This window comes from Artemia franciscana, chromosome 7 (assembly GCF_032884065.1).
Source record: "Artemia franciscana chromosome 7, ASM3288406v1, whole genome shotgun sequence".
NCBI classification, from domain to species: Eukaryota; Metazoa; Arthropoda; class Branchiopoda; order Anostraca; family Artemiidae; genus Artemia; species Artemia franciscana.
The window spans coordinates 34,854,932-34,873,041 of NC_088869.1; the positions used below are offsets into that span (position 1 = coordinate 34,854,932).

Genomic DNA, 18,110 nt, shown 5'->3' on the forward strand with positions numbered 1-18,110 from the left:
AATCTTTCCTTCAAGCCTCATATTGAGCTGATTAAAATTAAAGTCTCCGGGAGTCTCGGGATCCTTAGAAATCTCAAACACATATTTCCAGGGTCGATTCTTAGAATCTTGTTCTGCAGCCTTATTCAGTCTTTTGTTTCATATTGTTCTGTTATTTGGGTGTCAACTTTGCCCTCGTCTCTGAAGCCACTTTCAAAACTTTACGATAAAGTAAGGACTCTTATTCAGGAAACTAACCGATCTTCACTTAAACCCTTGCTTGATTTGAAATCTCTCTACTTTCTCTCTTGTTCTTCTTGTATTTTTTTACAGTTGCACGGCCCTCTTCCTGCTGTCCTATGTAATAATATATCTTTTGTTTCTGATCAATCGAATTATCATCTCCGCACTTCCAACAATTTAGAGATTCTTCACACTCCTTCAGTGAGGTCTTACTTCAACCCTCTGACACCTTGCAACAGGATCTGGAACACGCTCCCAGATTTCGCACGAAGCTGCCACTCGTTTGGTATGTTCAAACGTTATGTTAGAGAATTTCTAGCTAGCAAATATTTTTTCCGGTTTCCCTTGGAGTTGATGTCTCTGGATTGAGTTGGATATTTATTTGAATTTGTGAAATCATGTGCTATTAAGGTGAGCGACTCGATATTTTTGTTTTTTTTTTGTTGCTATTTTTTTCTCCCCTGTTCTTTCCCGGTCATGGAGCCTTATAGGGGAGATTGTCCTGAAGTAGTTTTTTGTTTATGAAATTTATGGTTAAATAAAGACCTCAGAACTCAGAATTGCCCATGTGTGACGTGGCATGGACTTTCTTCATCTTTCTTTTTGGGGATGTAATTTGAGGGGGAAGCTTAAAAGTTTTAAAACTTTCTAAAAACGAAAAATTAAAAGTATCTAAGGGTGAAAAAAGTCTCTTCACGATGTCTGCTTCGATTTCCTAGACATACTTCTAAGTCTTTTAAACTTGAACTTAGGTTTTTTTTTTCTGACAAAATTTAAATTGTAAGTCAAATAAAATGCGAGGTGTATGCTGATGCGCTCTTAATTGGTCATATTCCTAGATCCCTGAACCTCCTTTTGACCCATGTCAAGCCAAAACAGATCAGGGTGTTAAAAACGTGTTTGAATGAATCATGGATGGGGATGGAGTGGACAGGGATGGAATGAAAACTTACGGCTAATGATTTGAAATAGATCTTTAAAAGGAAAAACCTTGACAAATGTTTAAAGTAAAATAAGACCTGTAAAAAGAAAAATTTGTACTGCTGTGAACCAACCCAAGTTAATTGTTAAAATATGGTGCAAGAAATTAAGACGACTGCGGCAAGTCAGAGATTAAGCTCTTAACAAAAATATTGATAAATTGTTGGGGGTTTGGGACTCCGAATCTTCCCCGTAAATATACCATTGCCTACTGTCTCCTTAAGCTCTTACTCCTATTTTCTTGTTAGGAATCAATATTGATATAGTGGAGTAAAAATACTGTTTAACCTTGTGAAAATTGCAAAATAATTTTTTTCTACACTAAAATGTTTTGGAAAACCAGCTGCATTCCACAAGAAAAGTCCATCAAAATCCCTTTTTAATAAGTTGCCCATATTTGTCCTTGAAGGAGGGAAATGAGGGGGACAGTAGATTGATGTGTTTATAAAACTCTCGGAGTTTAAATAGTCATTTCCTATCATATCAAGCGTGACGAATCCGAATACGACGTCAGGAATCCAGTTTTCCGTATCAAGGTATCAAGTTTTATCGTCTAAGAATGGGGGGAGGGGTGGCTAAAATGTGCAGATCATCATTTGACAGATTCCTTTGCGGCTAAAGGATCATTTTATATCAAATAAAGCAGCGTATTTCCAAATATGAGGTAAAAAACAAATTTGTTTACTATTTAACCGATGTCCCCCTCTGAGGGCCCTGTAATATGAGGGGTTAATTACTTTAACTACTTGAAAACTAATTCTTTAATCGAGGTGAAAACCTAGGATCCTATCTTTTCTTAAAAGCAACCCAGAATTTTACTTTCCCCTTCCAGCCGTGTAATTGAACTTAAACTACTTGGAGTGTATCTTACTGCTGATTTAAAGTGGGAGAAACAAACGGAAATGAAGCTCCGGAGAGCTAAAGCTGGTATTAGCTCCCTGAAGCTGCTGTCTCGACACGGAATTCCTTTGGATCTCCTTTGCGAGCTTATACATCTTTTATACGGTCTTGCCTTGAATACTATTCCACCGTTTGGCATTAAAGACTAACGCAGGAGGAGTTGGACGCGATTGAGAGAGCTTAATTTCGGGCATTGCTGGTAATTAAAAAAGCGCCCAAAGTCCCATACTGTGCCCTTCTTGAACAGTTTGGTCTAGATTCCCTTGCTAGCCGTCGACAAAAACTGTCGCTTGCTTTTGGTACAAGGGTGTGGAAAAGCACATCCCATCGATCCATACTGCCCCCTGACTTCAAACCACATTAAGAAAGACCAGCAGTAGCAGAAGCTCTACCTCGTATACAGCCAATCAATGTGTCTCTGAACAGATATTTGAAAAGCTTTGTTCCCTCGTTTGTAAAGTTTTTTGATGTTACTGCTAGTAAGCAAGAATAGCTACAGCTTTAGTTCGTTAGTTATATCATATTTTGACTAGTCAGTTATTGTGTACTGATTTTAAGTTGATTATTGGATTTATTTTAATTTATCTCATGAGTGTTGACTATGGATTGTACATGTATTAGTGATTTGACGACTAAAACGGATGTTTGGCTTGTACGCTGCTTTAATTCGTTAGTTATATTTTATTATATTTTGACTAGTCAGTTATTGTATTTTGATTTTAGGTGGAAGATTAGAATTATTTTAAATTATTTCATAAGTGCTGTATATATATATATATATATATATATATATATATATATATATATATATATATATATATATATATATATATATATATATATATATATATATATATATATATATATATATACATATATATATAAATATATATATATATATATATATATATATATATATATAATATATATAAATATATATATATATATATATATATATATATATATATATATATATATATATATATATATATATAAATATATATATATATATATATATATATATATATATATATATATATATATATATATATATATATATATATATATATATATATATATTTATATTTATGTTTTGACGACTGAACGAACATTCGGCTTGTCCGCTGGCCGTTTTGAAAATAAATTGAATTGAATTGAATTGAATCTGTTATAAATGGAACGTTTAGAATTCAGGTAAACTAATCACAATAATATTTTTATTTTAAAGCACAACCTAAATCTAATTCTTCTTCCTACTCGTCTTTGTTATCGTCCTCATTTTGTCTTGCTGTAGCTTAAGCACATAACGCCCCTTTACACTCCCCGCATGTGAAGTTCCAGGGTAAACCGTTCCCACGGCAGCTGCATCTATGACCCTTGTACCCTCTGGTGCCCTGGCACTATACCATCTTCAGCAAATTTTAGGTGCAAGTGATGCATATGTCATATTGGAAAGATAGATATTCCATGACGAAGAGCGGCACCAGCCCCACTATTCGGGCTTTAGTGAATTTGACGTGTCTTGCCAACTCACTGTTTGCAAATATCAACTGTAAAACTGGTAATTTGGGGCAGGCAAAGTTGGCGGAAGCCGTTCTGCCAGAACAAAATCATTATAACTTGCAACCCGCATAGTAAATAAGCACACCTGGACATCCCTCATGGTCTTCTCGTTACTTCTCCTTTTGTATATTCGGAGCAAATCTTTCTCTCTAGCTTAGGTGATCTCCTGGTGGTTTGATCCTGGTTTCATAAAGATCTTGCAAGTTTTCTTAAAAATACTGTCTTTACGTGACAAGGAAACCACTGCTGGTTACCCTACACCGAGAAGTCTAGATTTTGTATCGCAGCCATGCATTGCATGGCAAACGAGTAGATTTTCTGCTGCTTCGGTTCCTAGTTTGCTTTGGATCTTTTTTATGTCATATATTCGTCTGTTGTTTTCATGCGTATCTGTCTGAATAAATATATCACATACATCATGCCTGGCATGGTACAGCAGAAGGATTAATAGAATGGGATCATTCCCAATCAAAGTGGTCGACAAATTTTCAGCACAAACGACTGCAGTTTGTACAACTAAGACATTGGCATCATCCTGAGCATGTAGAACTTCGTGTTCTGAGTTCACTAGCCTCTCAGTTAGTAGGTCGATGAAATGTTGTTTATTTTTGGGTCTTTTCAAAAATTCCTCCTTACTTTAGACAATCTTCATGATAGGAGAGAATTCAATCGTTGGACACCAAAAACCTTTGGTTCTCTTCAGCTGTGTGCAATTTTTTGTCGTTGGTGTATCAGTGTAAGAGTCAAAAGCTACCACTGTCTTGCCGAAATTTCTTTGGATATAAACTACGTAAGATTCTGCCACCTTAGAGCATGTATATCCGGCAGTCTAAGGTATTTTCTGGAATAACCAGTTACTGTCCAAAACTCTCTGGGAAGTTGACAATGTCACTAGACCATCGATTCCCTCAATTTTTATCAGTTGATTTATTAGAGAGACTTTCTCAGCTGTCCTCATTACCTCGAACAAACTTTCAAACGACAAGAACCTCGTTCAAGTCAGAATCACTAGTTCTAGCCACCGCGGCTAGACGTTGGTTCAATAATTACTCTCTCGCTATCTATCACCACGGATGAATTCTCAGCCATAGTTACAGCTTTCTAGTTTCTCCTGAAATTTATTTGGTAATTTCTTTAGCTTCCCTGTTCTTCAAAATCTTTTCTCTAATAGATTTGGCATCGTCCGCGTTCACAGATAATGAAGCGCGGTCACCAATTACTACCTTCAACAGCTGTGAATCCTACCTGAAGGGTTCTTAGGGCTCAATGTATCGAACTATCTTTTCTATGTCCAACAGATCTCTATCTTTTCTCGAAGATATTGCTTCTGCGTGATTTTCAAAAGTCAACTCTTCAAGGCCAGTCTTGTGCTGCATGCGTTCGTTAACGAATATAAAAGTAGGCATAGCAGATTTCCAAATTATCTGCTGCAATTTAGACATTCTCTACCTCCGTCTGACCAACACTCGTTTTCGTACTTCTCGTTGAATTTTTTTCCATCACCAGATCAGGAAAATTGCCACCCAATAGTTGTCGTCTCTCCGGAACAACAGGTATTCCTATAACATTCTGTACTGCTCTTGGTTCTCTTTCCCCAACTTAATATCGACTGCACGAACAGCTACGTAAACTTCGTTTAAATATTGTGGCTGGAAGCACGGGCAGTTTTGGACTCGGATAATCCTTCTTTTACGCTGTAAAATATTTCATGGATAAGCTCAGCTGCTTCCAGCACCTGCGCCTCGTTAATGGTATCTCGCTCAAGAAGCGACTCGTGCGCCTGTTTTGGCTTTCCAGGGGGTTCTGGTAACATGTTATTACCAGCAAAAACTCTTCTATTCAGTTCTGATGATAAAAGGTTCGCCTAAAGTGCTTTCTCCAAAAAACCATGCCCTCATACAGCACGAGAGACAATTTTGCCTCGTAACGTGCTTTGATCAGTGTTAGAAACGTATATTTTACTTGTGATTTCCAATAGTCCCAAGTCAGCCATAAGGAAGCCAATGGCTCCTAGAAAACTGATGAGGGTGTAGTATCCACCTAGTCCCAATTCAGCCATAAGGAAACCAATGGCTCCAAGGAAACTGTCGGTAAACTGATGTTTACCAACAGTTTCTAAGAAAAGGGCAAGATTCTGTAACAGATAGCCTACTGTCAGATCTCATTGTAGATCTCCTTAAACTAGTAGTAGCTGCAGAGAATGAAGATAAAAAAAGATACCGAGATAAAAACTAATCAATAATCAACTTTGCTGAATGCAGCTAAGTTTCATGCTAAGTTTCCAGTTGAAACAATGGTTTCTGAAATACATGATGCAGTACATGCTGAAAATCATCCTAAATTTCAACTGATTGGAAAACATCTAAAAACGTGCATGCATATGATTGATTTGTTGCAAAACCACGTGAATCAGTTTGAGCTCAAACTAGACGACATTTAGCAGTAAGGGATAGGTGATCCTTTTTGTTTAATGGTACGAAGAAGATTCCTTCACAGAGTGTGGAGTACACCATGAAGAGTGTAGTGTTTGTCAAGAAGGGTTTAACTAAGGGTTTATGGGCTGAACAAGATAAGATTCAGGCATAGCTAGTGTTCAGTGATTTAGAATTGGGTCAAATAATGCTCAAAGACCAGATAAAGTTGCCCCTTTTCTCATTCAGGTTTGATCAAAAAAAATAGCTCGCCATGTGGTTAAAGCGAAGAAAAAATAAGTTTGGAAATCACAGTGTGTGGTCTGATTAGGGTCGTATTCTTGTGCGCGAAGCTGAGACTACTCCAATCAGGCGTATCTGGTCAATTGATGGTCTTTTATAGAGTTTTTTCAATATTTGTGTTATTTTTTCTTTTTTTCAAGGGCTGTTTTTTTCAAGGGCTCTGTAGAGTTGGCAAACAATTGGATGTGTCTGGGCAGGTAACTATTGTGGTAATCCAATTTAGCAAGTTGATCGTCTCCACTACTTTGGTTTTATCTTGATTGCCATCTGGCATGGAAATGTCACAGTGATGCAATTTCATCAAAATTTCGTTGGTTCATCCATATATATACTACGGTTGCCTCCTATGGAGCAGTAAGTTCTTATGCAACTATAGAACAGTACAAGTTCTACAAAATAAAGCTGCTACAACAATCGATAGGTAAATTCAGGACATACATGACACCTTTTTTTGTTTTAGGTCCCTGAATCTCGGTAATGTAGGTAAGATAATAGATTACCAAGCTGCAGTATTTGTGTTTCAGTGTAAGAATGGCTTAACCCCTGATGTTTTTAAGAGTTTTTACCAAATAAATAGTGACCTGCATAACTATGGAACTAGGTAAAGTGATAATATGGTTGTTCATTTGCGTCGTGGTACTATGTCTTCTTTTCCAACGAAACACCTGAACCCATCTGTATGGAATGAGCTACCATTTAGCATTAGGGTGGCGGAACACGTACCTCAGTGCAAAAATAATTTAAAAGATTACTTTTTTTAGGGGAGGAATTTGTTGAATTTTATTATGGCTGATAGGCTGGGTAGGGGAGGAAGAAGAGCTGGAGAAGTAAGGGTGGGCTGGGAAGGTAAGTGTTGGCAGCGGCTAAGGCGGGGTTAGGGGTAGGGTCGGGGAGAGGAAGGGGTTTAGTATTAAAGAGTGATGGAGACTGGATTTGTTATTATTGTTTTTCTTTTATATTTTTATTTATGTATTATTATTCTCAATTCAGTTGTTTATTCATTTATCTGCTTTTTCATATATATAGGTTATAATTTATTTATTTTTGGTTTATTTGAAATAGTTTTAATTTAGTAGTTGAAGTTTGAATAAACAGTCGAGTTATTAGGTAAGTAGTAACATGGATTTAATGAAAGTAAAAAGCGACACTAAAGCTTAAAAGGAATAGAAATAATTACAAATTTCAGTGTTGGTGCCTCCTCCTCAAACTCGCACTTTTAACATTAAAGTTTGACTTTTTGTCCCAGTTCTTTAAGAACAACTGCTCAAAAAGAAGGGTCAAGGGTCATTGAAAAGGAATAAAAAGGCTCTTTGAAACATCATAAGACTTAAGCAAAAAGAGTCGGGATGTGAGGAGGGGAAGCAACCCTTATATTTGGAATTATTTCTCTTTGTTTTAAGTTTTCATTTCACTGTTTATCTTTATTTACGAAAACTCTTTATTCTAAAGTTAATCAAACAGTTTAATCGGAAATGTTACTTTTCAAAGCAAATGTACATTAGTAAATTTTTTCATTCGAAACGTGTCATGAAAAATATTTTTCATCCAATTCCAAATTCTCTTTTGCTTGTGTGACTGTTCATAAAGCATAGAGATCCAAAATTCATACTTTAGCGTAAAGAGTGGGAGAAATGAGGAGGGGGCATCACTCTGGTATACTTAATAATTTTTGGTTGGTTTAAACTTCAATGTCACTATGTCCTTTACTTGAAAATTAAATAAAATAAAAAAAAACAAGTTTGTTTTTAACTGCAAGTAAGGAGCGACATTAAAACTTAAAGCAAACAAAAATTATTTCGTATATGAAAGGGCTTGTCCCCTCCTCAACACCCCGCTCTTTACGCTAAAATTTGACTCTTTCTCACAATTCTACTTTTTAAAACAATAAAAACTTTAGCGTAAAGAGCAAGGCGTTGAGGAGGGGACAACCCCTTTCATATATGGAATAATTTCTGTTCGTTTTAAGTTTTAATGTCGCTCCTTACTTGCAGTTACAAAAAACTTTTTTTTATTTAATTTCTGACCGTTTTTGAATTAACGCATGTTTTGATTTTGGCTCACCGCACATGAATAATTAAAACGAAATTTCTATATAATATTTTTTTTGGCTAAATGGCTTTCTCATAGTTTTGATTGGACGATTTTAATAAGAAGGGGTGTGGGAGGAGGTTTAGTTGTCCTCTAGTTTTTGGTTACTTAAAATGGCAACTAGAACGTTTTATTTGTTTACGAACATTTTTATTAGTAATAAATATACATAACTTACATATTAACTTACGTAACAAACTTCTATATTTGTATATTTTCATTACCTATATGAGGGGGTTCGCTCCCTCGTCAATACTTCACTCTATACACTAAAGCTTGAATTTTGTCTCAATTCTTTAAGAATGACCCCTGAATCACAAAGGCCGTAGAATAAATACTTGAAATTACTAAAAATACTTTAGTGTAAAAAGCGAGGCATTGTAGAGGAGACGAACCCTCTTATATACGTAATGATTACTGTCCATTTTGGGAATTAATGCTGCTCCTTATTTCCAGCTGAAAAAAACTATTTTTATTTATTTTCTCGTTTTTTTAAAATAATACTAGAAAATCCTGCGGCCCCTCCATGGAAATTCTTCTTCCTCATGATACATTTCTTGATGGAAAGGTCCTCGCACATAAACCCCTCCCCCCGACCCCCAAAAGTTCCTCTTAAAACATCTGTACACTGCCCAATAACCATTACTATATGTAAACAATGGTCAAAGTTTGCAACTTGCAGCCCCTGTCCCGGGGACTCTGGGGGATTAAGTCGTCCCGAAAGACATAGTTATTAGGTTTTTTGACTATGCTGAACAAAATAGTTATCTCAAAATTTTGATCCGGTGACTTCGGGGAAATAAGAGCGTGGGAGGAGGCCTAGGTGCCCTCCAATTCTTTTGGTCACTTTAAAAAGGACAGAAGAACTTTTAATTTCCGTTAGAATCAGCCGTCTTAAGACATTCTAAGACTACTGGGTCAATACGATCACCCCTGAAAAAACAACAACAAACAAACGAAAAAATAAATAAACACGCATCCCTGATCTGTCTTCTGGCAAAAAATACAATCGACATTTTTGTAGAGAGGATCTTGAAACTTCTAAAGTATAGTTATCTTATACGTTGAATCTGATGGTGTGATTTTCGTTCAGATTCTATGACAATTTGGGGGGTGTTTCCCCCTATTTTCTAAAATAACGCAAATTTTATAAGGGTGAGACTTTAAATCTTATAAGGGTAAGACTTTAAATTTAATACGGGTAAGGCTTTAAATTTTATAAGTAACAACGGTAAGACTAAACTTGACCAAACTTATTTATTTAAAATCAGTATAAAAATTTGATTCTTTTGATGTAACTATTGGTATCAAAATTCCATTTTTTAGAGTTTCGGTTACTATTGAGCCGGGTCGCTCCTTACTACAGTTTGTTACCACGAACTGTTTGAAAACTTGCATTTTTCTAATTTCTTGTGTCTTTTAGTGTCAAATCAGTGTTACCCTAAAGCAGCCCTTCTAACATGACCCTTCATCATAAGAGTTTATTTTTTCAAAAATGTCTCGAGAAAAAGAGCTGCTTTTGTGTATTTGCTTTTTGAAATAATAAAGTATAATTATCCAGGATAAACCATCGTCTCAGAAATAATGGGACTGTCCCCCAGAAAACAACGAGGGACCAGGGGGAAAACCCTCCCCCCCCCGCAAAAAAAAGAAAAGATAAAAACTGTAAATAAATGGGAATGTAAGAAGTTTTCCATTTCTATCATATGAAAATAAAGCTCGTGGTGAATCTCATCCCCATAGGAAACTTCCTGGTGCTGCTCGTAATGCTCCTCCCAGCTCTTCACCTTAAGTGCCAGTGCGCATATAAGCGCAATCTTCTGGTTACATTGAACAACAGTTTTGTGTACTAAGGTACTAGGTATCATCCCGCAGCACACAGTAAAAAAAAGATTTTCAAAAATTTTTAAGCTGGAATTTAAATCAGTCAGATTTTGCAATAATGGAAGAATATTACAGAAATTTTTAAATCTCGAATTGCTTACGAAATAGTTAAAGTGTATTTATTAAAGAGATGCAATCATTTTCGGTCATTTCCACATAAATATAAGACAGGAAAAATGTAAATTCAAGATCATATTTTACAGTATCACTTCTGTAGTATAATTGCTTAGGTTTCACTGGGAAACTGACGCTTCCACAAACCATGATGATGAGTGGAAGCATCAATCTCTGAGTGGGAGAAGGACCGGTTCTGGCTTAAGTCGGAACTTAATTATTGAGGACCGTCCCTGGCTGCTATTGCAGCCAGTTGGGATGAGATAAATGTAACCTGAGTGGTTGTGGAATTGTTAAATCCTGAAGGATTGTTAAATCCTTCTGATTGCCTTGGATACAACAAATGGCTTATATTCTTTGTATGTTAATGAAGGTTGCTACCATTAGTATTCGTCACCGAAGTGGTTGACTTTACATGTAATTCAGTAGCGTTACTGAAATCCAACTTATTTACTATTTAAAAATAGGGGCTCCGATAGGGATGTGAAAATGAAACATGCTTGTTCCTTGAAAAATTGAAATTTCAATCCGAGTTTTTTATATGCAGAATTTTTATTTTTCAACAATTTGGAAATACTTTAGTGATTATGGAATTCCACTAATGCCTAAAATGTTCAATTCCAACGATTTATAGCTATTGAAATTCCAAATTGTTTGTTGATAAACATTATAAACAATTTTAGTTGAATCTCAAACAATATAATTTTTTTTTTACAGTGCACCCATTTAGTCCAAAAATATTCCCAGGAATGAAGTAAGACTGATTTTTCCTCCGCTTTAACCAAAAAGTCAAAAAAGATGTCTTTTGTATTTGACTGAAGGCCAGAGAGATGGGAAATTAGGGCAAAAATATTCTCTTTTTGAAGCTTTACTCTCCCCTTCCTGAAGTTAGTTCCGTTGGCTCTCCTTTTTATTAGGTAATTAAATTTAAAAAACAAGTTTTTGAACTGATAGTAAGGAGCAACATTAAAGCTAAAAATGAATAGAGACTATTTCGTATTTGAAGGGGGTAGCCCCCTCCTCTACACCTCTCTCTCTAGCTTAAAGTTTTTTTTTATTTTAAAAAGTGTCTGTCGTTCTAATTAAAATTATGTTTCAGGAGTCATTCTTAAAGAATTGGGACAAAATTCAAACTTTGACTTAAAGAGCGAGGTATTGAGGAGGGTGCTACCCCCTTCATATGCGTAATGATTTCTTTTCGTTTAAGTTTTAATGTTGAACCTTACTTTCAGTTGAAAAAACTTTTTATATTTTTATATTTGTTTTTTATATTTAATTTCTGATCGTTTTCAAAAAATGCCAGGAAATCTGACTCCACCTCCGCGGAGAAACCACCTTACCATGGAAATATCCTCTAGACAATTACTCTTAACCACTCCGAACGTAAAGTTGAGACGGAAAAGAGAAAGCAAGACATATAAAAAGAATATTTTATAAGAATTCTGGCAAATTCCTGCAGTGTATAAGTTCCCCTGACAAGTTCACTCCCTGGAAATTTGCCTCCCCATGGAAATTTCCCATGTAGAATAACCCCCAGCAGAAAATTTGCCCCCCACACCTAAAAATGTATGCATGCATCCCAATAACAAATATTATGCGTAGGCAATGGGCGAATTTTATAACTTAAAGGTCTTCCCTCTGGGAAACTGTGGGGGGTGGGGGTGGGGGGGGGTTATGTTATACGCAAAGGCATAGTTGTTGGACCTTTCAACTATGATGAATAAAATGGCTATCTCAAAATTTCGATCAGGACGGTTTTGGGGCAAAATTTAGTGGGAGAGGTGCCCTAGTCACCCTCCAGTTTTTGGGTCACTTAAAAAGGGCACTAGAACTTTTTAAAAGACGCATCCGTGATCTTTCTTCTGGCAAAAAATACAAAATTCCACATTTTTTCAGATAAGAGCTTTACACCTTTACAGTGGGGTTCTCTGATACGCTAAGCTTGACGGTGTGATTTTCAATAAGATCAGTTGACTTTTAGGGTATGCCTCCCTCTTTTTTGAAAATAAGGAAAATTTTCTCAGGCTCGTAACCTTTGATGGGTAAGACTAAACTTAATGAGATTTATATATTTGATTTTGATATGGTTTTGATATATATCCATTGGTATCAAAATCTGTTTTGTAAAAAAAAAAAAAAAACGTTTTTTAGAGTTCCGTCTACTATTGAGCCCCCTCCTCAGTATCTCGCTCTTTACGCTAAAATGTTTGTGATATTATTCTAATCAAAAGGTCCTTTTGTGCCAGGAGTCATTCTGAAATAATTAGAACAAAAAGTCAAACATTGGCGTTAAGAGTGAGATACTGAGAAGGGGGAATCCCCTCATATACGTAATAATTTCTGTTCGATTTAAGTTTTAGTGTTGTTCGTTACTATCAGTTGGAAAAAAACTTTTTTATTTAATAACAACCACAAGCCGAAGACATACAATATCTTTGGTTTATGATCACACAAAAATCATAGTTAAGAGGCTGCTTAAGATAATATTAAATGCTAAGATTGGCTGAAAAATAATACAAACAAGTTATTGCTTATATCGGCCATTATTCAAAAAAAATCTAACTTTATCGTAAAGAGCAAGGTACTGACGAGGGGAAGAAACTCCCTCATAAACGTTTGCCCCCTCGTCAGTACCACGCTCTTTACACTAAAATCTGAATTTTATTCCAATTTTTAAAGAATGCTCCCTGAATCCCAAAACCATTTAATTAGAATAAATAGCTCTTTTGAAATAACTAAAATACTTTAGCGTAAAGAGCGAGGTATTGACGGCGTTGCCAACCTCTTCATATACGTAATAATTTCTGTTCATTTTAAGTTTTAATTTTGCTTCTTACTTTCAGTTGAAAAAACTTGTTTTTTCAATATAATTTCTGATTTTTTTTAAGTTATACTGGGAAATCTAGCGCCTCCTTCATGGAAATTCTCTTCTCCAATGAAAAATTACTCCATGGAAAGATTATCCTACGTAACCCTCTCCCCACGACTCCACCACCAGAAAAAATCCCCCTGAAAATGTCTTTATACTTCCCAAAAACCAATAATATATGTAAACAATTGGCAAAGTTCATAATTTGTGGGCCTTCTTCCTGGGACTATGGTGGATTAATTAGTCCTCAAAGACATAGTTATTAGATTTCTCGACTATGTTGAAGAAAGTCCCAAAATTTTGATCTGGTGACTTTGGGAAAAAATGAGTGTGGGAGGGAGCCTAGTTGCCCTCCAATTTTTTTGGTCACATAAAAGGGCACTAAAACTTCTAATTTCCATTCGAAGGAGCCTTCTCGTGACATTCTAGGGCCACTGGGTCGATACAATCACCCCTGGGAAACAAACAAACAAACAAAAAAAAAAACAAATAAACACACATCCGTGATCTTTCTTCTGGCAAAAAATATAAAATTCCACATTTTTGCAGATAAGAGCTCAAAACCTCTACAATACGGTCCTCTGATACGCTGAATCTGACGGTGTGATTTTCATTAAGATTCATGACTTTTAGGGGGGTCTTTCCCCTTGTTTTAAAAATAAGGCAAATTTTCTCAGGCTCATAACCTTTGATGGGTAAGACTAAACTCTATGAAACTTATATATTTAAAATCAGCATTAAAATCCAATTCTTTTGACGTATCTATTTGAATAAATTCTGTTCTTCAGACTTTCGGTTACTTTTGAGCCGTGTCGCTCCTTACTTACAGTTCGTTACCATGAACTGTTTGATAAACAATTAGACACCAGTCTACATATTTTTTTTTTATCTTGCTTCAAGTGAATCAGCTTGGTTAAATGAAATTTTAAATAAGCTTGTATGTTAACCATTCATTTCTAATAAATTAAATGCATCTTTAGGAACGAATGCGCAATTTAGAGTCGTTACTTTTGATGGGCAGCTTTAAACTTGGTGAATTTTTCATATTTTGATTCATCGTGAAAATCTTATTCCCTTTATGCATGCACTAAATTCAAAGTTTTTTTTCCAGAATTTCAGTTATTACTTGACTAGCTGCTCCTTTCTTACAGTTGGTTACCCCTAACTCTTTGACCTTGAAACATATGCACCTTCAGGCTCGATGGGTTACATACTTGGCTAGTTTGTATGCCTTTTATTTGTTTCTGATACATCTTAGGGTAGGGATGGATCATTATTACATCTTAGTAGTAGTGTATCATTATTGATAAAATACTTATTTGACACAACTCCGTGACAGACATTTGATAAGATTGTCTTTAACATCAAATATATAAGAAAAGGGTTACTGTAATTAAGCTTTGTTGTATCACAATAGAAAAAACTAAGTTTTGAGAGAAAACTATGCAGCCACTGTTTGTACATGCTATAATTTTGAAAATGACAACTGAGATTATGTTTATGCATTTGATCGCATTTTGTGCTGAGGCAAAATCTAAGAGGAAAAGAGGATACCAAAACGAACTGAAATAATAACTGATTAAATTGGATGTACACTACTCCAAAAGTAGTATTCAACTAAATTACTATTATTGTATTATTATTATTATTATTATTATTATTATTATTATTATTATTATTATTATTATTATTATTATTATTATTATTATTATTATTATTATTATTATTATTATTATTATTATTATTATTATTATTATTATTATTATTATTATTATTATTATTATTATTATTATTATTATTATTATTATTATTATTATTATTATTATTATTATTATTATTATTATTATTATTATTATTATTATTATTATTATTATTATTATTATTATTATTATTATTATTATTATTATTATTATTATTATTATTATTATTATTATTATTATTATTATTATTATTATTATTATTATTATTATTATTATTATTATTATTATTATTATTATTATTATTATTATTATTATTATTATTATTATTATTATTATTATTATTATTATTATTATTATTATTATTATTATTATTATTATTATTATTATTATTATTATTATTATTATTATTATTATTATTATTATTATCATTATTATTATTATTATTGTTATTAATTGTTATTATTATTGTTGTTATTATATTTATATATATTATTATTGTTATTATTATCTTGTTTATTATTGTTAATAATATGGAAGGACCCACCAGCCAAAGCTCAGCTCACTCGGGTATATTGCTTCAACCCCCCCCTCCTAAAAACAACTAATAAACGGTTTGGGGACTATGGGTGAGATTTTTCCATCCTCATCTTATACCGAGCCAGCTGTTGGACTTTACCCTTCACAACAACAGTTTTCTGCCTAACATTTAACTTATCAAACGTATCCAGCCGGTATCTGACGCCGGCTACATATTATTCCATTACATGCCTTCTATTTTCATCAGCCATCTAGCATTTTTGGCAACTAGGGGAATCAGCTGATCCAATTTTAGTAAGATGAATCTCAAAATTCCCAAAACTATACTATATGCCTTACTCTCTACTACATGTTTCATCCCATGAAAGTTCTCCAAAAATCCCCACGAACATGGACAAATTTGATTTGCATCAGAGATATGCTTTTTTTTTAAATGGTATAACAAAAGTAAGAAGTTTTACAATTAAGGAAGAAGAATACTGGAACTTAATGTTTAAAAAAGGGTATTCTTTTGGGTTATCAAACAGTTCGTGGTAGCGAACCGTAGTAAGGAACCACCCGGCTCAATAGTCACCAAAACTCAAAAAATGGAATTTTGATACCAATAGCTACATCAAAAGAATCGAATTTTAATGCTGATTTTAAATATATAAGTTTCATCAAATTTAATCTTATCCATCAAAAGTTACGAGCCTGAGAAAATTTGCATTATTTAAGAAAATAGGGGGAAACACCCCCTAAAAGTAGTAGAATCTTAACGAAAATCACACCATCAGATTCAGCGTATCAGAGAACCCTGTTATAGAAGTTTCAAGCTCCTATCTACAAAAATGTGGAATTTTGTATTTTTTGCCAGAAGGCAGATCACGGATGCGTGTTTAATGGTTTTTTTGTTGTTTTTTTTTTCCAGTGTGATCGTATCAACCCTGTGGTCCTAGAAACTTTCGAGAGGGCTAATTCTAACGGAAATGAAAAGTTCTAGTGCTCTTTTTAAGTGACCAAAAAATTAGAGGGCACCTTGGTCCCCTCCCACGCTAATTATTTTCCCAAAGTCATCGGATCAAAATCCTGAGATAGCCATTTTATTCAGCGTAGTCGAAAAACCTTATAATTATGCCTTCGGGGACGGCTTAGTCCCCCACAGTCCCCGTGGGAGGGGCCTTAAGTTACAAACTTTGACCAGTGCTTACATGTAGTTATGGCTGTTTGGAAGTGTACAGACAATTTCTGGGGGATTTTTAGGTTGAAGGGAAGGGGGTTGAAAAGAGGGGGATATGTTGGGGGAACTTTCCTTGGAGGAACTTGTCATGGGGGAAGAAAAGTTTATTAAAGGGAGCGCAGGATTTTCTAGCATTATTAAAAAAAATACGGTGAAAAAATAAATATGAAAGAGTTTTTTCAACTGAAAGTAAGGAGAAGCATTAAAACTTAAAACGAACAGAAATTATTACGCATATGATGGGCTCACCTCCTCCTAATACCTCGCTCTTTACGCTAAAGCATTTTTAGTAATTTCAATTATTTATTCTATGGCTTTTGTGATTCAGGGGTTATTCTTAAGAAATTGGGACAAAATTTAAGCTTTAGCGTAAAGAGCGAGGTACTGACGAGGGGGTGAACCTCTTCATATACGTAATAAAAACATGAGAATACAGAAGTTCGTTACGTAAGATAATTTGTATGTTACGTATATCTTTTACTAATAAAATCATTCGTAAAAAATTAAAAGTTCTAGTTGCCTTTTTAAGTAACCAAAACATCGGAGGGCAACTAGGCCTCCTCCCCCGCTCCCTTTTTTTCAGAATCATTCGATCAAAACTATGAGAAAGCCAATTAGCCAAAATAAATAAATATGTAAATTTCGTTTTAATTATTCATCTGCGGAGAGCCAAAATCAAAAACATGCATTGATTCAAAAACTTTCAGAAATTAAATTAAAAAAAACAAGTTTTTTTAACGGAAAGTAAGGAGCGACATTAAAACTTAAAACGAACAGAAATTACTTCGTATATTAAAGGGGCTGCTTCGTCATCAACGCCCCGCTCTTTACGCTAAAGTTTTTTGCTGTTTTAAAAAGTAGAGTTAAGAGAAAGAGTCAAAATTAAAAGTTCTAGTTGCTTTTTTAAGTAATCAAAAAATTGGAGGGCAACTAGGCCTCCTCCCTCGCTCCTTTTTTCTCAAAATCTTCCGATTAATTGCAATTAATTAATGTGCAAATTTCGTTTTAATTATTTATGTGCGGAGAGCCAAGATCAAAACATGCCTTAATTCAAAAACGTCGAGAAATTAAATAAAAAACAAGTTTTTTTTAAATGAAAGTAAGGAGCAACATTAAAACTTAGGACGAACAGAAATTGCTATGCATAAATGTCAGACTAACCAATAAAGAAGAAAGAAGTAGAATAATTTTCAAATAATTAAACTGTTTTATGTTAAGTTTTATTTGATTAGTCGATTGAAAATGCACAATTTTGGCAACTGAAAACTTCCATATGAATACTATTTTATTTTGAAGTTGTTTTTGACCCATCATGTTTT

The 18,110-nt window shown here is 34.3% G+C and overlaps 1 protein-coding gene and 1 non-coding gene across 3 annotated transcripts in view; one reads left to right on the top strand and one right to left on the bottom strand.

The window, feature by feature from the left end:
• LOC136029201 (visual pigment-like receptor peropsin) overlaps positions 1–18,110 on the bottom strand; it is a 218,124-nt gene that overhangs the window by 54,998 nt on the left and 145,016 nt on the right. The window lies entirely within an intron of this gene.
• Positions 10,539–10,749, top strand: LOC136029780 (small nucleolar RNA U3). The gene has a single exon (XR_010618107.1). It is a non-coding gene; the product is annotated as a small nucleolar RNA U3 (small nucleolar RNA).